The sequence below is a fragment of the Cavia porcellus genome, unplaced genomic scaffold (genome assembly GCF_034190915.1).
Source record: "Cavia porcellus strain 051 isolate PalLab524CR breed Dunkin Hartley unplaced genomic scaffold, mCavPor4.1 scaffold_16, whole genome shotgun sequence".
Taxonomy (NCBI): Eukaryota; Metazoa; Chordata; class Mammalia; order Rodentia; family Caviidae; genus Cavia; species Cavia porcellus.
Genome location: NW_026947499.1, coordinates 52,289,332 through 52,310,291, shown reverse-complemented (window position 1 = coordinate 52,310,291; position 20,960 = coordinate 52,289,332). Strand labels below are relative to the sequence as shown.

General features: G+C 42.2%; 1 protein-coding gene across 3 annotated transcripts in view; it reads right to left on the bottom strand.

The window, feature by feature from the left end:
- Tnrc6a (trinucleotide repeat containing adaptor 6A) overlaps window positions 1–18,686 on the bottom strand; it is a 210,313-nt gene extending 191,627 nt beyond the window's left edge. For all 3 annotated transcript variants that reach the window (XM_063226682.1, XM_063226685.1, XM_063226687.1), the window contains exon 1: window positions 18,551–18,686. The gene's annotated coding sequence lies outside the window, so the exon portion shown is untranslated. The remainder of the gene's footprint in view (window positions 1–18,550) is intronic.
- Window positions 18,687–20,960: the final 2,274 nt, after the last annotated feature.

Genomic DNA, 20,960 nt, shown 5'->3' with positions numbered 1-20,960 from the left:
TGTTTTCAATTCTTCTGGGAAACCATTCAGAAGGGGAATAGCTGGATCAAATGGGACTTACAATCCCAGTTTTTTGAGGACTCTCCACACTGATTTCCACAGTGGTTGTACCAGTCTACACTGCCACCAACAGTGGGGAAGAGTTCCTTTTTCCCATAGCCCCACTAATATTTGTTATTGATTTCTTGATGACAGCCATTTTTTGTGGAGCAAGATAGAATCTCAGTGTTGTTTTAATTTGCGTTTCTCAAATGAACAGTGATGTTGAACATTTCTTCATGTATTTAATATTTGTGTTTCTTCATCTGAGAAGTGTGTGTTCATCTCAGATGCCCATTTTTGGGTTGGGTCTTTGAATTTGGGGACCCAATGTTTTTCAGTTCTTTATATGTTCTAGATATAAGTCCTTTGTGTGAGGGACAGATGGCCAAAATTTTTTCTCATTATGTGGGTTTTGTTTTCATTCTGTTCATGATTTCTTTTTTCTTCTGATGTGCAAATTGTTTTTTTTTTTAAAGATGAGATCCCAGTTGTTGATTCTTTGAAGTACTTCCTGTGAGGTTTGCCTTTTGTTCATGAACTCTTTGCCTACCTCTGTGCCTTCAAGATTTCTATCTACTTTTCTTTCAATAGATTTAGAGTTTCTGTTTTAATATTTAAATCTTTGATCCATTTTGACTTCAGTTGAGTGCACAGTGATAGACATGGGTCTAGTTTCAGCCTTCAGCATGTGGAAAGATAACTTTACAGTGCTATTTATTAAAAAGTCTGTCTTTCTTCCAGTGAATATGTTTGGCCCCTTTATCAAAGATAAAGTGGCCGAGTGTCTTTGCAGTTGTGTCTGTGTCTTCTAATCTGTTCTACTGATTCTCAGGTCTGTTTTTTTTTTTTTTTTTTTTTTTTTTTTTATCAGTACATGCTGATTTTATCACAGTAGCTTTGTAAGCAGCAGACAATTTAACATGCAGATGCAACTATTTTTGAGCGGTCAAATACAGTAGATGGCAGTGGTGACTGCAGTTCTTCTCCCCTCCTTGCATCCATGCCCTTTGTTTTAGCTTCCCTCGTTCTCTCCCTGACTTGGCCACATTACTTTCTTCCATCTGGTGAGCTGTCAGTAAATGTGACACCAGCTGAGATTTGAAAAGTGCTTGCATATCTGAACTTGCCAGTTTTGCTCCTCAGCCCTTGCCATAGGAACATGCTTGGGCTACCTACAAAAAGATGGGACCTGGGGGTAGAGTGCCATTACCCAAGTTGCCCCAGCCAAGTCTTTCTCACAGCCAGCTGATGCCCAGATATGTGAAAGAATACAGCCCAGAACAGGTGCCCACATGACCCACATCAAGGCTGGATTCGGGACTACGTGACTCTCATGACTGCATGGGCCCCTGTGCTAAGAAAGCCCCCATACCTGGTTAAATGCTTTGTGGCCGCCACCTTGAATTCTTAACAGTTTTTCAACATGGGAATCTCATTTTTCCTTTGCACCAGGAGCCAAAAGAATGCAATTAGCCCTGCCCACATCTGATCACTGACACCTGAGTAAGCCTAGCTGAGCCTGAAAGAACCACCTGGCCAGGCTTCAGTCTCATGAAGCAAAGACATTCTTATTTCCTATGGTTGCTTCACAGCATTGTAGCAATAGATGCTCATACACCAAAACTTTCCTTGCTGGACATCAGCCTTTTCTCAAGCTGTTATGGATTAAGAACTGGTGGTCAACTTAACGCCAGCTGGATTACATCAGCATGGCATTGAGTGAAGATGCTCCACCTGAGGAAAGTTGCCAGGATAAATAGGTGGAGAAGAAGGGAGGTGTTGAGGCATTGAGGAGTTAATGCGTTATTGCATTGCGTTGAGGTATTATGGGCTCTCCTACGAGTTGCTGTTTGAGCTGTTGGTTCTCCTGGAGAAGCTTTGGTTCTCACATAGAGCATTGCTTCCTGGCTCTGGAGGGGAAGATGTGCGCCACTTGGTCTCAGGGATGGGCTCATCACACTGGCTTCCTGACTTGTACCCGACTGTGCTTGTCGTCAGAGAAGCTCGGGGCCTCCGTGTCGCTGAGGATGGCTGTAGTGCCTTTCAGGACAGCCCTGGTCTTTGTTGTGAGTGTGACTTCTCGGCTCCAGTGTAAAACCCTCATCCCACTAGCACAGCTCCTTCATCCTGCTGGCATAGACTTTCTGGCTTCCACCGCTGACCCTTGGGTCTTCCCGGCACGGATCCGTAAAAGAGACTGGCGTGAGTCCTTCTTGTGGCTCTGGACCTCCAGTTGGACTTGTGGGAGGCATTGTCATGAGCTCTGGGTTTTTATCTGCACTCATGTAGGACATTGCTGTGGGATTTAGGCTCTTGACTAAATAATCTATGTCTTTGGTGTTGTGGATAGATGTCTTGCATTTTCTTGTGTTCACTCCTGGTGACCATTATAAAAATAACATTATAAACTCCATGTCCCAATTCTAATTGTTTTCTGCACAACCCCTGACTACAACACCAAGTCAATCTCTTTCTCTCCCTCCCTCCCTCTAAGCTACAGGGCAATGACTGAGCCACATTCCCAGTCATTTAAATTTTTTGTTTTGTTTTGTTTGGAGACAGGGTGTCACTAAGCTTTCCAAGTACAATGACACTTGGACGTACCTCACTTCATGAACTTAATCCTTTCCACGTTTATGTTCACAAACCAGATTTAATAAGAACTGAATCAAATTGTCCCATAAGGTGAATGTTGAACCTAACCACTGAATTTGATTTGGTTTTTGTCCAGTTTGGTTTGTGATCAGAATCGTGGAAAGGATAAATTCACAAATCAGGGTAGCTGAGATTATCAGCATGTACCCTCATGCCCAGATCTCAAATACATTTATAATTTTGCATCATTTCTCACAAAACAGTATTAGAAGGGTTACATGAAAAGTATCTTGGTTTTCCAGTGATAACTACACTTCAGAATTATCAACTATGTCTTTCTTACTTATGTATGTTCCACATAGAGACAAGGAGCTGATTCTTACTTTTCCCAAGTAGTTTCATTCAACTGCAACACAATATATTGCCTAGCACTGTGTTTTTGTTTTGTTTTGTTTTTGGTACCAGGGATCAAACTCGTGACCTTGTGCTTGTCTGGCAGGTGTTTATGTCACTGAGTTAAATCCCTGGCTTGCCTGGCATCATGTTGTCTATCATTTATGCTATGTGGCACCCAGCCTTGTCATTATGTTTGCTTATGGTTAGTTTTACTTTGTCTCCCAGCACTCCATCTACCTGGTAGGTACTGGGGACTGAGCACAAGGTATTCACAATGAGCTACACCCCCAGCCTTTAAAAATTTTTTGAGAAAGAGTTTCACTAGGTTACCCAAGGTTTGGCTCAAACTTTTGATCTTCTGCCTCAGCCTTCCTGAATACTGGGGTTACAGGCATTTGCCTCCATACCTGACTCCTCCAGGGTTTTATTTATTCTAAATTTAGGGCTGATTTTATAAGCATGTTGATAATAGCATGATTTGCAGCTGATTTTGCTATTATTTTGATCTCTTTATGTTTAGAAATAAAACCAAACAATCTCATATTAGAAAATCTTATTTTTGTATGTGGCTCAGTAAAAACACTGCCTGATCACAGATGCTGTTTTCTGGTTTAGAAGTGATATGAACTCTGACAGCATCAGTCAGGAAGCTGACAAAAGTTTTGTGATAAGGTGTACATTGGAGACAAGAGGGGCACACATCTCTCATTCAATAAAATGCCTCTATCAGAAACTCATAGCCACATTTCCTGTTGGCACTTTCCCTTTGCACCGCTTGGGTGAAATCGTCCTGCTCACAGATGCTCCAGCCCCAACAGATCCGGAGTCCTGTTCTCTCTCACGGGCTTCTGAGCTATGCTGCTGGCACTACTATTTTTAACCACTGCTTTTACACTTCAGTGGACCACTTCTTAGTCATTAATCTATTTTCTTCAATCACAGCCTCATCGTAGCATGATAGTAACCAAAAGGCAAGCTTTATGCATACTATGAACAATAATAGGTAAACAACATGGGTAGGATAAACTAAAGATGTGATGCAAAAATATGGCAAAGGTTTGTTATTATACCATATCACAAGTGACTATTAATAAAGTATAAAAAACTTTTTACTCCTATGAAAATAAGTTTCATAGCAAAATATTAGAGAATAACAATAGTTAATACGCTGTGTACCATAATCTCAAAAGATAGCTAAAATGTTACTTGGAAGACAGAGACAAAAAATGACTCTCTATTAATAGCACAAATTTTCTTTTTAGTGAACTAAGAAAAAATAGGAGTATAGATGAAGCAAATTAGCATATGCATTAAAGTGTTTTGAAACAATAGGATAGATTATTTGGGGAATTACTTGAATTCTCCCTACTTCTTGTCTTCCATATTGCTTGCTCTTTCTTTCTCTCTCTCTCTCCCTTCATATGTATGTGATATGTATTACATATATATTTCCATAAAAGAGAAACCATTCAATATTATGCTTGCATGTGTGACTTATTTCTCTAAAGTATTTGCATTTTAACAAGTATTACAGTGAAAGATGCTTTGCTATTAATCCTCTAAAATACTCCCCCTTGCTTCAAACGCATTTCTCCCACTGTTCTTACTGTTTTCCAAAGCAGTTCTGAGAGTCCTTTGTCATGTCTTCAGTTGCACTGTTGTGGCCGCTTCCGTACCCTGAATACAAAATGTTCACCTTTCATGGTCGTTTTGGCTTTGAGGAAGAGCCAGAAGTCACATGGAGCCAGATCCAGTGAAGAAAGTGGGTAAGACACCAATGTTTTTCTGAGCCTGCCTTTCCATTAGATGGAACTGGGCAGAGGCATGCACTGTACATTCGATTACACCTTGTAAAGACAGCAACGGAGACCTCCAGACCTGCTTCAGAAAAAGGTGTGAACCAAGGTGCAGCTGTACTGGGAGTCAGGGGGAGTATTCTGAAGTGGATTAATGGCAATGTCTTTTACGGTAGTAAATTAAAAAAAAATTAAAACATTCACAGTATGTTTGGATTGCACCTCATATATTCTAGGAACTAAATTTTAATTATACTCTGCTAAAGGGTCTGCCCAGTATGAGCACACTGCACCCTGGATCCATTGTTACGAACATAAGAGGATTTGGTCATTTTTCTGCCATTTCAAACTTGTGCAATCCTTACACATGTAATTTTTTTATTGCTTATGCCACAAAGGCACCCAGACTACATGAGGACTATTTCACAGACACACTGATTACATGTTAGAAACGCTGACCTAAAAGAAGGGCCCGGACTCATCTACACAGTGTGCAAGCCATCCTGACAACCACTTCCTGTTCACTGCGTCCTTACCAGGGGGCAGGAAGCTCCCTGTTTTACATGGATTCCCTTATTTCCAGCTCACAGTAACCCTAGTAGGGAGCATGAGGTACTCCCGATGTTATAAATTCTTAGATGGGGAAACTGAGGCTTGTAGTTACCTGCTCAAGGTCACAGAGCTTCAGAGCTGGGAATGATGGAGCAGGCAACTGATTTCAGGATCCCAGCCTTTCTAACTCTGCCCAGATCTCTCCGCTTTTTTTTCTTTTCTTTTCAGTACTGGGAATTGAACCCAGAGTCTTACACTGAGCTACACTCCCAGCCCATTTTATTATTTTTTAAATTTCACTTTGAGATAGAATGTAGTGAGGATTGTCCTCTGAGCTCTAGTCAAAGCGACTCCATCCTGCAGTGGGCACCCAGCTGGTCCTGAGGCTGAGCTCACCCACTGCCACCAGCGTTTCCTGGTAAGGGCGGGCTGGGACTGGAGTATACACAACTCTTCCCACAGGGCCTTTTGCTTTCAATTTTGGCTGATTATTTTAATATGTGTGCTATAAAGCCAGCAGCCTAGTCCACGTGGGTGGTGACTTTCATAGTACTGCATTCTGCAAATCACCCCGTGCTCTGAAAGTAAGCCTTAATCTACTCTGCCACTTGCCAAGCTGGACATGTCCGAGTCATTCCTCGGTCTGTCAGCCTTCCTCCGTTCAGAGGCAGATATGCCTTTACGACCCTCTGGATTTTACTAAGTTGCCCAGACTGGCTTACACTTGTGATCCACCTGCTTTCGCCTCCCGAGCAGCTGCAGTTACTACAGGCGTGTGGCACTGTGGCTACCTCCAGGTTTCTGACTCCTGATACTGGTGTTAGTAGGTTATATCCTGCCCCTGCCACTTCCCCTCCCTGGGCATTCCCTCTGTCCGCATCCCACAACCCGCCATCCCCTAGTGAACTGTGTCTGTGCCCATCTTATCCCCCTCTGCCTGGATTGATCTCTGCATTTCTCCCCTTGTCATCCTGTGAACTTCAACTCACCCCTCACTACTTGATTCAAGAGTGTTTTCGTGAAGCCTTTCCTTCGCCCTAGACCCCAGCATTTTCACCTTGTCTGCAATATCAGCATAGATTTTATTTCTTTCCATTCTCCACACAAAAATGCAAAAGTGTCTGGAGTGACAGCTGAGTTATTAAGAATTACAACATGACAGAACACAATTTACTACAATATATCTGATTGTTCCCTGGTCTGTCATTAGTTGACTCTACATATTGACTTCTAATGTTAGTCTCAGGCAGTGGGAGCACAGAATTCTTATTGTATCTATAATAGCAGCTAGTTAACTTTGTGTGACAAAGACAATACATTATCTGTTTTACTCTTTCCAGTTTGTACCCTCTGAGAGTGAGACCCACAACAACAGGGAACATTTCCAGATCCACTAATTCTGAGACATGGTAGAGATGTCACTTACGGATACTCAGGAAACATCCCTATCAGAGTGACACGACAATGTTGAGTCTGGTGGGAATTAAGAAAGCTGTAGGGCTGGGCATGCTATTTGCCTACCAAGAGTTTCATTTCTAGTAGTGCACCCTCCAAAAAATCTATGAATAAATCAGTGGTATTGTCTCTGAAGAGAAAGTAGTGGTTTAGCACAAAGATCTCTAATTCATTTGAAAACTCTGGCGAGGCATGATAATCCTGGAGGCTGAGGCAGGAGGATTGTTGTGAGTTTGAGATCAGCCTGACTACATAGTAAGACCCCGTCTCAAGAAACAAAAACAAGCAAAACCAAAACTGAACCAAACCAAAAAGCTCACTTCAAGCAATATACATTTTGAACTTGTACTCCACAGATGTGTGGGTTTATTTGTGCCTTCTATAACTGTACTATTAGAGTAACATTCAGTACGTTATCAACCATTCATGACATGAAAACTAAAAACAATGATATAAGGAATCAGTGCAAATAGAAGTTCCCTTTTTTCCTTCCTTGCCCCAATGGGTCATCTTGTGTACTTGCTGGAGTATATTCACCATATTATTGTCTACTGTTAGTTACTGAGTAAGTGCATTATCCGCCTGGAACTTCAGTTGATTCCCCAGTAAAATGGGAATCATACTTATGGTGACTAACGACATTCAACTTTATTTTTAGGGATTGGGGGTTGACTGTAGAGCCTTTGCCTGAGTTACATCCCCAAATTCTTTCTTGAAACAGTGTCTCACTAATTTGCTAAATTGCCCAGACTGGGCTCAAACTTGTGATCCTCCTGTCCTAGTCTCTACAGTGCTGGGATGACAAGCATGTGCCACCATGTGTGGCTCATTCAACATATATTCAAGAACTCACTGACAGCCTCCCGGAAGCAGCATGAGGGAATGGGATACATAAGTCAGTACACCATCTAACTTCCTGGCTGGTACCTGCAAAATGCTCAGTGCACATTTTCTATAACCATTCTTAACAGAGAGTATCTCGGACCGAGTCTTAAAAAAGCACACACACACATACACAATGTCTTGAACACATCCCCAGAACTGTCCAGAGGATAGGGCTTCATTCTCTCCATGGACACACCTGGAGTTCAAAACACAGGTATCTCAGCATGACTGTGAGCATACACTGTAGAGCCAGGCACCCAGTGTGCAAATCTTAGCTCCACCACTTAGTCTGTGACTCTGGGGACATTTTCAGTGTTCCCCACCTTAGTTCCTTCACCTATCGTAGCTCCTTAGCTTGCCAATAGGCATATTAAATGCATTTTAGAAAAACAGTTCCAGGCTGTGTTTGGCTAAACCTGAAGGTCTTGAACTCATAGGTACAGAGGGCTAATTGCATTCAAATGAATAAAAGAAGTGTATCCCTTGGTCATCCCAGCCAGTAAGATGATTGAACCCACTTTCCCTTCCTTGCTTTGATTGCATTCTCATTCAATGACCTTCTTTTTCCTCTGTGTATAATATGTGTATTAATATATTTCTAACAGAATGAACTGATTGGCATAAATAACTAGGTTGTACAGAAATGTGTATTTCTCGTTTTTTAAAATTTTATTTAAAGGAGAAAAAAACAAAACAGTATAAGGGTACAAGTAATACAGAATTTCAAAAACAAAGAAATCACTAGTTAATAGATTACATGTATTTTTCATTTTTAAATAATTCACGATAGGTTTCTATCTCAGTGGCTAGTGATCCTAGTTAGTGTGAATCTACATTGCTGGCTTTCTAGAGGCAGCAACAACCTCATTTGTAACAGCACCTGAAGCGGTGAACCCTGCCCTAACCTATGGTGAACTCGGTGGATGGCAGTAGATTTCAAAGCTTTGATAGCTGAGTTGCTTTTACACCAATCTTCATCTTTTGCTGAATTTAGCTTTTCTCTAGATTAATAAGAAGCAATGACACTCCTAGCTTTTTGGGTTTTTCTGAATGTTTTGAAGTTTAATATGCAAAAAGGCAATCTGCCCAAATCTTAAATGCTCAACACAATGAACTGTTACCAATGTATGAATCTATCTAATGATGCCCACGTGAAGGTACGAGATGTTATCAATGCCCTACGAGCCTCCTTCTTGCCCTTCTTTCTAGTCACTTTCCCCTGAAAGAAGCTACTTTTCTAAGTTCAGTTACGAGAGACTTTCTTATTCTGAGATATCATATAAGGAGACTTCATGCAGAATGTGCTATGTACCCCTCTGTGTCTGGCTCCTGCCACTCAACGTTATCTCTGTGAGATTCATCTATCTATGTGGCTGCCCGTGAATAGGCTCTTCTTTTTCACTGCTATGTGATAGCCCCTTTCTACGTCTTTAAACTTCTAAAGTATTCCTTCAAAAGCCAGTGTGATGGCACATGAGAGTATGCCATAACTTTCATTCCTACACAGTTTCATTATTTCATGATGATGATGATGATGATGATGATGATGATGATCATCATCATCATCATCATCATCATCATCATCATCATCCACAGTGCTGGGGTTCAAACCCAGGGCCTAAATGTTAAGGTGATGTTAGCCAAGCATCACCTCGGCTATATCCTCAACCTTACAAAACTGTAAAACAGGCAAATGTGAGTGTTTCACAAGTATATTCTTGTACTCATGATTTGTTCACTCTCTGTGTCTAAGCTACACTTGAGTAAATTTTTTTTAAAGGGTTTTTATGGTTTAAACATGAAGTCTCCCCCCAAAACTCACATGTTCAAGGAGCTGATCCACTGAAAAGTTCATAGCTGGGCTGCAGGTCAGAGGCCTACAGAGGGAGCAGGACCCTGGGGTGCACGCTGAAGAGCGCATGCGTTCCAGCACCCCCACCTCCGGCTCCTATCCCCCTGTCCTTGTCTCCTGCCTCCCTAGGAGTGACCCCTCCTCGCTGCCTGGCGTCAGCTAACCTCGGCCTGGAATCTCGAAGTCACGAGCCAAAATAAACCTTTTCTCCTTCAGGTTGTTTTTGTCGAACATTATGGTCACAGCAACAAAAGGGTTATTAACACAAAAGTAATACACAGTTCTAAATTCCTCCAGATTAACTTCCCCACTGAAAATCGAAAGAAAAGCTGAACAAGATACTGCACGCACCTGTTGGGAGGCATCAGGGAGGCCTTAAAGCAGCAAGAAATAGTGGAGTCAATATCAGGGGCACAAAGAAATTCCACAGAGGTAAACTGCACTGGACAGAGATTTTCCCTCTCAGAGGAAGGATATGGCAGAAGAGGTTTTAGTGAATTTGTAAGACAGGGAGTGAGGGGCCACCTTTGGGCGTCGGGGCCCCTCAGCGAGGAACAGCTCTGGTCGCTACTTTAATGCTTGGATCAGGCTTTGGAAACATGCAGCAGGAAGGTTATGTCTGGCTTACACCATTTAAACAAAAGACTTACATCTCCCTGGATTTGGGTAGCCTGCTGGGTGGCTGGAGCCCCAGACACCAAGGGATGACTATATTTATGTCACAAATTTACAGAGTTTAACTCCTCTAGGATGAAATGACCAGGATACTTCTCTCAGGAACAGAAACTCAGTTTGGAAAGCTGTCTCTCACTGGATTAAGATTAAGATAGGAATCCTTTTTATTTTTTGGTACTGGGGATCGAACTCACGACCTCACACTTGCCTGACAGCAAATCACGACCTGACACTTGCCTCTGAGCTAAATCCCTGGCCTTAAGATAGGAATTCTTAACCTTTGCTCTTGGCTATAACTCAGGAGCCGGGGATTTGGGTGAGGAAAAGATTACAGTTTTAAACACGTAACTGTTAATAAAAATGATCTTTCCTTAAATTCTGAAAGTAGGTGAGGAGGCCTCTCAGCATCAGGAGGACTGTCACTTTATGGAAATCACAAATTTTCCTACCACATGATGGTTGTTGCAGCTGTTCAAAAATATCTATATTTAAACAGATTCAAAATTTCAGTAGTCTCTGTTACTAACTAGATGTTTATAATTTAATACATGTTCAAGGATGCACCAAGACAGTACTTGCACACTACTAATTTGTTTTAAAAATATGTTGATGGGGCCAGGGCTGTAGCTCAGCAGCACAGAGCCTGCCTAACCCATGCAAGGTCCTGAATTTGGTTCCTGGTATCAAAATGTTGATGGCTCTATCTTAGTAAAGTTTTGTTTAATTTCATGTACCGTATGCATCTATGCATACATACTGTACACTAAGAAGGAAGGAGAGTACCTAAGGGGTCTATGGAATAAAAATGTTTAAGAACCTCCAATTTAAAATGCTCAAACAACTAACAGATAAATATACAATTATAAAGATTTTGGCACATTTCTCTCTTTCACTAAAAAAAGCAAAGATTCAAGAAGACTAAAGAAGACTCACACAATATGATTCAAAAACATGCCTTAACATATTAAAAGCCCTGGGCTCAAAAATTGCAGAATCTACAGTCTTTTCAAGTGTACATGGGAAGTTGCCCAAATTGACTATATGCTGGGCCAAAAAGCATATCTCAATAGATATCAAAAAATGAAATTGTAGGGTATGTTTTCTGATTGTTATCAAATTAGTCTGTAAACTAACAAGAAAAAGAAGTATTCTCCTCCATATATTTGGAGTTAAGCAATGTGCTTTAAATAAACTTTTCCTATGGGGAATCATAAAACATTCTAAACTGAGTGATAATGGAAATGTTACATGCCAAACTATGAGACCAAGTTAAAACCATGCCTAAGAGAAATTTGTAAGTATACATATTAAAGAAGGCTGAAAGAATCAGTGATCTAAGTTCCTTATCAAGGAGTTTTAAAATATAATAGTAAATTAAACTCTAGAAGGAAGCAAATAATAAAGCTAGGCAATTAATAATACAGAAAGTAAGCCTATAATAAAGAAGGTTAACAAATCCAAGAACTAATTTTTAAAAACAATTTAGGAAAAAATGGATAAATCCCTGTTAGAAACTGATCAAGAAAAAAAAGGATAGATAAAAGAGACATCATTTCAAAACCAACAGATACTGAAAAATAATAAGATATTATGAGTAATTTTATGAAAATACATTTGATAATTTACTTGCAATGAGTAGGTATTTGGTAAATACAAATTATCAAAAATTACACATACAAAACAAACAAAATTTTGAGTCCTATAGCTATCTATTAAGAAGCATAAATAGGGGCTGGGGATTTAGCTCAGTGGCATAAATGCCTGCCTGGAAAGCATGAAGTCATGAGTTCGATCTCCAGTATTGCAAAAAAAAAAAAAAAGCATAAATAAATCCATATTAATAGTTTTTCATGAAGGAAATTCTAAAACTACATGGTTTCACCAGTCAATTCTATTTAACGTTTAAGGAATAAATTATACAAACTCTTGCAATGAAACTACAACAATTGACAATATACTTCTGGAATTTATAAACACAGCATAATTTAATTACCAAAATCTGATAAGATCATTACAAGAAAAGAAAATTACACAAATAGTTTGCTCATGAGCATAGAGGTAAAAATTGTAAATACATATAAGCCAACTTGATAGAGAGACATGATATAAAAATACAAGTTAATTTAATCTAGTTATGTAAAAAAGACACCACATCATCATGGCTAGATTGGGACCATTTCAGAATTCAAAATTGGTTTAAGATCCTAAATTTAAACAATAAAGTTCGCTACCCTGAAAGAATAAAGTAGGTGGGCTGGGGTTGTAGCTCAGTGGTGTAAGTGCCTGCCTGGCAAGCACATGGTTGTGTTTGATCTCTGGTACCAAAAAAAAAAAAAAAAAAAGAATAAAATAGGAAAATCATTTTACTATCCCAAAAGACATAGAAAAAATACTTGATAAACCCGGCATAGTGGTGCATGCCTGTAATCCTGGCACTCAGGAGGCTGAGGCGGGAGGATCATTGCAAATCTGAGACCAGCCTGAGCTACAAAGTGAGTTTAAAGCCAGTCTGAACTGCATAGCAAGACCCTGTCTCAAAAAAAGAGACAGAAGAAATTTTTAAAAATACTTGATAAAATTCAAAAGCAATAGCTTTGAGTGATCGAAACTAAACTTTGGGCAAGAGAAACACAGAGGAATCTTCTTACTCTGATGATAAAGTGAAGCGGTAACAAATCTCCTGGAAAACGTATCATCTAAGCATGTGATGCTTTACTCTTTCCCTTTGGGATTAGATGAGACAAGAATAATTATTTTCACCTTTTTTATTATATTGTAGTAGGAGGGGTTGATACTACAAGGAGCCTAGAAGAAAAGGAAGCAAAACATGTAAGAGCTGGGAGTGGTGGCATATGCTTGTAATCCTAGCTCCTTGGGAGGCTGAAGCAAAATGATCACAGCCTCAAGTCTAGCCTGAGCACTTTAAAGAGACTGTCTCAAAACAAAAATTAGAATTTGTAGTAGTTCCTCAATGATAGAGTGCGTGTTCAGCATGGGTGAGGTCCTGGGTCCAATCTCCCAGCACCATCAAAACCAAAACAACGAAACCAAGGAAGATATGCCATGATATGCACAAAAATGTTATAGTAGTGTTATTCATAATACCTGGAAATGGGATCTGCCAACCAACATTAGAACAGATAAACCACAGTGCCTGCGCATAATGAGTTGCTATGCATTGATGCAAACAGATGGACTCTTGCAGCTACGTAGGTAAACATGGATGAACTTCAAAAACAAAATAAAAAATCACAGAAGAATATTTAGGGCACAATTACACTTACAACTCAAAAAGTTAAACAGAGCAGTGTATGGAACATATAGTATCTTGCTTAGAAATGCACACATGTATGATAAAACTTAAAGAAGGCAGGAAAATTATTATAGTAAAAGTCAGGAGAGAAGCATGCTGGGAAAGCGAACAGAGCTTCTAAGATACTGGGTGGTTTTATAACAAGGTCTTTTTACTCCTTTTGCAGATACATGCTCGCTTTGTGCCTAGTTCATATGTAATATAGCTTATTTAAAAAGTTTTCCCAAAAGCAATTTCCATTAGATGTAATCACTAGTTTAAAGAAAATATGAAGGAACAGAAGAATGTATTAAATGACACCATGAGTAAATAATCACAGATCAAGAATTTGGGAAATCTAGAGAACAAATGATTTTGGTTTTTTAGCACAAAATTACAAGAAAAAATGATGAAACTAATAATTATAGACAATTGCCAATATGTGAACACTAACTAAACATTTCATGACAAGGATTTATTCTTGTTCCAGGGAGAAATGTAGAGATTGTATAGTACTTAAGCTTAAAAAGGGGCCCCTGAGAGCTGACAGTGTAGCTCAGAGCCTCAGCAACTACGTACCATGACTAAGGCTCTGGGCTACAGCCTCCCCCCGCCCAAAAAAAATGGAGCAAAAAATATTTAAAGTTAATAGAGCACCAGGAGTGGTAGCACATGTCTGTAACCCCAGGGAGGCTGAGACAAGAAGAATCACAAATTTGAACCCAGCCTGGGCAATTTACTGAGATCTTGTCACAAAATTAAAAAGGTCTGGGAATGTAGCTCACAGTAAAGCCCTTGATTCAATCCTTGGTGTTGGAAAGAGAGGAAGAGAAACAAAGCAGGAAGGAAGGAAGGAAGAAAAAAGAAGGAAAGAAAGAAAGAAAAAGGAAAATGGAAGGAGAGAGAAAGAAGAAAAAGGTACAAGGTAGAAGAGTCCTGGTCTTTTCGAGGTAGTTAATAAAAAATTTATATATGAAATTATATCTTGTCAAAGCTTAGATTCAAAATAAGCCTGATAGGAAGGAGGGAGAATGACATAGAGAAAGGGATGTGAGTTAAAAATTATTACAGCTAGACTAGAGATGATACATTAGGCTTCACTAAATTACTCCGTATTTATATAGGTTTGAATATTTACACAGAAAAAAAAAAAAAAAACAAGAATGGGTCAGGGGCGGGAGGGGGGAAGAATCGGGCAAATGGTACCAGCATCTGTTTTGAAATGGTCGAAATATAAAGATGTGAATGTGAATTACATTTCAGGTTCTTTATCTTCTCATCTTGCCCGAAAGAGCGCCGTGGCTTCCCCTCTCCTCACAAGACGACCTGCATCTGTGCTTCTCAAACTGTGTCGCCCACGGAGGACCATGCTGAGTTAGTGCAGAGGGCTGTGGTGGCTCCCGGAGTCTGCATTTCTAGAAGTGCCCAGCAGATGCTCTTTCGGGCCATTCTGAGAATGCAGTTAGCTCACCCGGTCAGCACCTCTCCCTCCCTGCGCATGCTGTCACTCATTTTCCTTGCTCCAACCGGGTTCTGTCCCTCTTTGGTCCCACTTGGAGCCTGGGATTCACCTGGCCGATCATAGCCTTGTAAACCCCTCACACCTTGGTCTTTTCTCACTCTGTGGAGATTTTATGCAGTGAAAATTCAACCTGACAGTAGCCTGCAGTTTCCTGGGCTTGAACCCTGGCACTTGAATGTGAGGGCGAAGGGTACACAGCTGTAGACACACACTCATTTCCTAATCAGCACCCTGCTGCCTGCGTTTAGCACCCTCTCTGTAAGGTGCCCCTCTCATTCAGAGTCTCAGCAACCTGTGACTCACCTGATCACTCCCTCCTTTCCCCGCCCTTGGCTTCATGAGATCACACTTGTCTCCTTCACAAGTGTGGTGTTTTTTCTGATTTCTAAATGTTGGAGCAGCCCAGGGTTCCAGTTTGGCCCCTCTCTGTGTAACCACTTTATATTGCTTTTCAGTGATCTCCACTGTTCTTCCAAATTTATATGTTAAGTCGAAGCCACTTTGAACATGCAGCATTCCACTGTCTAGTCACAGAGAAGTCAAATATAATGAGTCAGATGTGGAAGGCTTGATTTTTTCATTTTCTTTCTTTCTCTCTCTCTCTCTCTGTCTCTCTGTCTCTCTCTCTCTCTCTCTCTCTCTCTCTCTGTCTCTCTCTCTCTCTCTCTCTTTCTTTCTTCCTCTCTTTCTTCTTTTTGGAGACAGGGTCCCCCTGTGTGATTCAGAGGGGCCTTGGACTCATTATGTAAACTCAGCTGACCTTGAACTCATAGTGATCCTCCTGCCTCAGCCTCCTGAATGCTGGCACTATAAATGTGCATGAACACACCTGGCTCTACCCTTTTACCCCCAAATACTCTGATTCTATCCTAGTCTTTTCACCTTAGTAAATGGTATCATCATTGTTGGGGTCATCTTTAACGTGTCCTTACCTGCAGTTCCTATATCTAATCTATTAGCAAGACACTTTGTTTCTTAAGCTCTTAAACCTCTTCCCGGTCTGTCCATTTTCTTTCCATGGCCTTGGCAATTACACTAAACTAAATTTCCTCCCTTCTACTTCTCAGGAGTCACACACTACTTGCCGCAGGGTTTGTGCACTTGCCACTGCTTTCGTTGCCTGGAGCACTGAAGCACACTGAGCTCCATATGGGTCCAATTTCACGTAGGGTAACAATCTCAAAAGGCTCCATCCAAGACATTCCCAAATAACCCTGTGAGAAGAGTCCTTACTGTACCATACCCATTTTATTCTAGACATTCTTTTGATTCATTTCAAATCAGACACTCAGATCCCTGTGTTCTAAACAGAAAGCAAAATCTGGTACATAACTAGAGATAAATTCATCTCTAATCCCAAAGCTGGCTCCAAATTTCCTCTTGGCTTGAGGTTCCTCCAAGTACTAGAAGGAGACAGACTCCAGCTTATCCTTTTGAATTTGTGCAATAAGCCTGGAAAAAACAGACTCAATGTTTTTGCATCTTCCCCCATTGACAGGTGTATTTTTCCACTCACGACCATTCATGAATCGGGGCTTGATCCCCTGGTTTGTCCAGGTCAATGTGGACCTAGCAAAACAGGCAGGTTGATACTTGTGTTGGGAGTGGTGGTCCACACCAGTAATCTACTTAAGAGGCTGAGGCAGGAGGATTACCACAAACTCAAGGCCACGGGCTACATAGTGAGTTCAAGACCAACTGCACTCCACAGCAAGACCCTGTCTCAACAAACAAACAAAAGCCCTTATTAAGGAAGTCTTTCATACTGCAAATCCAATTCTGCTGCTTTCTGACTTAAAATACTTTCATGAGGTTGCTCACAGATCCTGGGATGAAGCTGAAGTCACTGGGTGAGGCCCCCAGAGTCCCCTCGGACAGCTTCACCAGGTGTGGTCTCACTCACACATCCTGCTCATTCTGCAAGAACTCCTGCTGCTGTTCCACAAATCCCACCTCATTCCCACTTCTAGGCCATGCTGTTCCTTCTGTCTAGAAAGTGCTGACTCTTCGTCTACTTGTCTCTCAGAGTGCAGTCTAAATGTCATCAGAAAGGCCGAGACTAGTCCTCGTCCCCCCAGCTGCAGTCCACCTCCAGTTCTTACAGTGTGTTCTTCTGGGACCCCATTATCTTTCTTCTTAGCAAATGCCCCAGTTTGAGACAATGCACTGTCCTGTGCCATGCTTTGTGTAATATCTGCCATTCCTGCTGGATTGGAAGCTCTATGAGAGCAGGGTGTCTCTGAAATGCTCATAAATGTAATCCCCGATCCTGCACAGTATTACCTGTCAGGTAGCAACTGCTAGATTATCATTTTGGAAGCCAGCTACCATGGTGGTTAACTGTGTATGTTCTGGAGAAAAATGCCTGGGCCCCAACCCTGGCTCAGGACTTTACTAGCTGAGTGACCTCAAGCAAGAGATCTACTTTCTGTGTGCCTCAGTTTCACTGTCTCTCAAGTCGAGTTTAAATAGCACCCTTTCCTTGAGTTGTCAGGTAGATTGTGCTCTCTAATTGTTAACTGCTTCTTGCCAAACAGCTGTCAGCAGGCCTAGGTGACAGTGAACCAGAAGCTTCTGACGCAGTTCTCATCTCTTCCTTGGTGGCTACAACACCATCTTGATAGTCATCTTTCTTGTTACTGTTTCTCAGCTAGCACTGTGCCCCATCCTGCCAGGGTGCGGCCTCAAATTGGGAGCCAGCATGGAGAGGGGCCTTGTGACCCCGGAGCAAGCCCTAGAGCTCCAAGTTCTGGATTTTGGCTGCTGCTTTCAGGCCTGATTTCTCCTCTGGAGAGTCAAATGTTGGGGGTCACCGAGCACGGTCTCAGGGGCTCTAACGGTGCCTGTCTCCTCTCTTTCCACCTGGTGATCCCTAGCTGAGCTGCCTCTGGAGCCCACAGACAACTCCCAGGCAGCAGTTCTGAGGGGCAGAAGACATGTATCCATTTCCCTCCACACCTAGGTGCGCACACACACACAGGACAGGAACTGGACAGGCAACAGTCTTAGTGAACGAGAAAAAATTTACGAAGAACGGTTAGCACATTTTCCAGTCCCCAAGTGCTTAGAAGCTGATTGCTCCATTTATGGTCAGAAAGAGCATAAAATTTACAGCAGGTATAAAAATTAATTTTAGAAAGAACTCAAGAAAACAGTGGGGACAGAGAATTTTGGGGGTGAATGGGAAAAGGAAATGGGAAGGACGCGGGAGGGAGGAGATGAGATGTGGGGGAGACTCCCAGGAGGCAGGCGATGCGAGACTGGGCAGCAGGCGGCCCGGAAGGCGGTCGGAGGCAGAGGTCCGTCCTTCCATCGCAGCAGAACTCCAGCGCTGCGCCCAGGACGGATGCGTCACTGGGCAGGGCCCAGAGCAGCGCTCCCCGGAGCCGGCTTCCCTTCCAGCGTGCACCGCCAGGGTGCCCTGCACATGCTAATGAGGCAGTCGAGGACCGCGTCACCGATGATTGCTCAAAGTGTTCAGCACTTACCAGGCGGGGAAATCAGTGGGCTGCAAAATGATGGGGCACGGCTCCTGGGGGTCTCCAACAGTGGGGCCTGGATTGCAGGTACCCGGCGCCCACAGTTAGGGGCTGCCAGACGACGGGTTTTCCATTCAGTCGGGCACCAACCCAAAGGTAGGGAGAGCCAGACCAAAAGGCAAAGGAGAGGAGGGGAACCTGCTTGTGTTTTTGTATTTAAATTGTTTTCGAGCCCACGTAGCCCTGGGAGTCACATGCTGCCTCCAACATCACCGGGGCCATCACATGATACAGGTCCCCCATCATGTGATGAGACAAATCTGCCCAACTTCGGCCCCCCACCCCCACCCCCTGCGCGCAGACTGACAGATAAAGTGCTGGAAGAAGTCGTCCCCCGCCATCAGTGACAGGGAGGGATGCAGATGGAGACCCCTCAGAGTCCACGCAATGCTGAGATCTTGATGAATAGTTAATATGTCTTTCTCTCTCCTAAGCTACTGCGATTTGGAGCAGTGCCAGCCTCATTTGAATTCCAGCCTTTGTGAATAACTCAAGTGTCGCCACCGTTGCTCCAGCAATTGCAAAGCGTTTGAGCTCACACCATCCTGCCTCATTCTGGAGAGCGCCGCTCGGTAGTCTTCCTCCCCTTAGCTTCCAAACCTCCTTGCAGGGCAGGGGAGTGCGGGTGGGGTGGCGAGACTGTGGAGCTGAAGGAGGAAGGGAACGGGTTCCACGGCACCTTCTAGTCACCTGCCTGCCCACCCTTAGCTGAGTCAGGCGGGGCCCCTCTAGCGTTCCGATGAGGCTCTGATTTGGTGATCACACCTTTGCTGTTTGCAGAGGTCTCTCTCTCTCTCTCTCTCTCTCTCTCTCTCTCTCTCTCTCTCTTCTCCTCCCCTTAAGTTGCTGTGTTTCTCCTCTTACTCAAGATACAATTAAATAGAGGTTTAAAAATCTGTTACTCTTATTTCCTGCCATTGTAGTAACTTCTTGTGCTCGTTTATTTCATTCATTCGCTCTTTGACTAACCAAACACTTTTGTAGAGCACCTACATATTACAGGTTGTGCTGGGCACTGAAAAAGTGTGAAAAGGAGGCAGGAGATGCTACAGAAATGTGTAAAACAACATAATCAGTATTTGAAGAGCAGTTTATCTGCTAAAGATGCAAATTCCAGAATGACAGACTCAGATGTGCAAAAATGTAAATGCTTTCTTTGTTAACTGCTAAACTTTACTTCGGCTTTCACTCTCCTACCTGGTAGGGAACTTAACCTAATCACTATCAAATAAACTCACTTGGTGGGGAATTTTTCACTGCTTTAGATTTATGATGAATCAATTAGAGATTTTCCTCTTGTCCTCCTCTCCCAAGGGTTGATTCTAACTCTGATACCAAAACACCACAGACAAATCACGTAGACCTCTTCCTAAGAGTTAGTGTGACTAGCTGTCACTCTGGAGACCTATTTGAGCAAAAGAGGGTTGTTTAAGAGAATAGCAGCATAAAATGTTCTTAGGAGGAGGGGGCTGCTCCAGATCAGAAGTTCTGTTCCACAGCCTCCTGTACAGTAAGAACGGAGAAGGGGTCTGTGGTAGACACAGCTGACTGACTACTGCTACTAAATTTAACATGGATGTGAAATATGACCTGTCCCGTGGGCTGAAAAGAGCTCAGGGTAGAAATTAGGCCCAGTGTAGGCAGAGGATTTATTGTTTTTCACACCTGAGTTTGTGTGACTATGAAGTCTGCATTTTGGTTGCCTTCTCCAGAAAATGGGCAATTCAAAGACAGTGACTTTGCCTTATGCATATCTGTAGTGCATGTTCTGTGTTAATAGAACCTATTGTTCTAGCAGCCTCAGAGATGACCCCGTCCTCCCTTCTGCCCAGTATTGCTGTAGGAGCAGGCATGGAAGTTCGAGGGGATAAGAGAATCATCTGCATTGAGCTTATGGAAAGATTTTCCTGTGTGATGAGCAAGGCCAGTTAGAAGTCTTTTTGTTGTTGTTGTTGCTATCTTTTGTTAAGTTGATGCAGTTGTGGGAAGTAGCCATTATGTAACCATAAAGTGAAAAACATCATTGACATATTGAAATTGCAGAGTGGAAGGAGAGGAAAAAAATTTGGGTGCTCATTGGAATCCCGGTAACAAACTGACCTTGGGACCACCTGTCTTAGAACAGTCAAACGTCTTTCTGGTTTAAGCCACTGATGGCTAGAATGCATCCCACAGCCAGAGAATTTGGCAGTTCCCTCCTAGTCACAAATGGCCTTTGATGAAGACCTTCAGTGAAATAGTGGAGCACAAGTCTGATGAGAATAAAGCAGGAAATAAATAAGGATACTCCTTTTCTAACACTGTAGAGGACCAAATTACCATAGAGAAATTCTGGATACATCTTTGCATAACTGAGCCT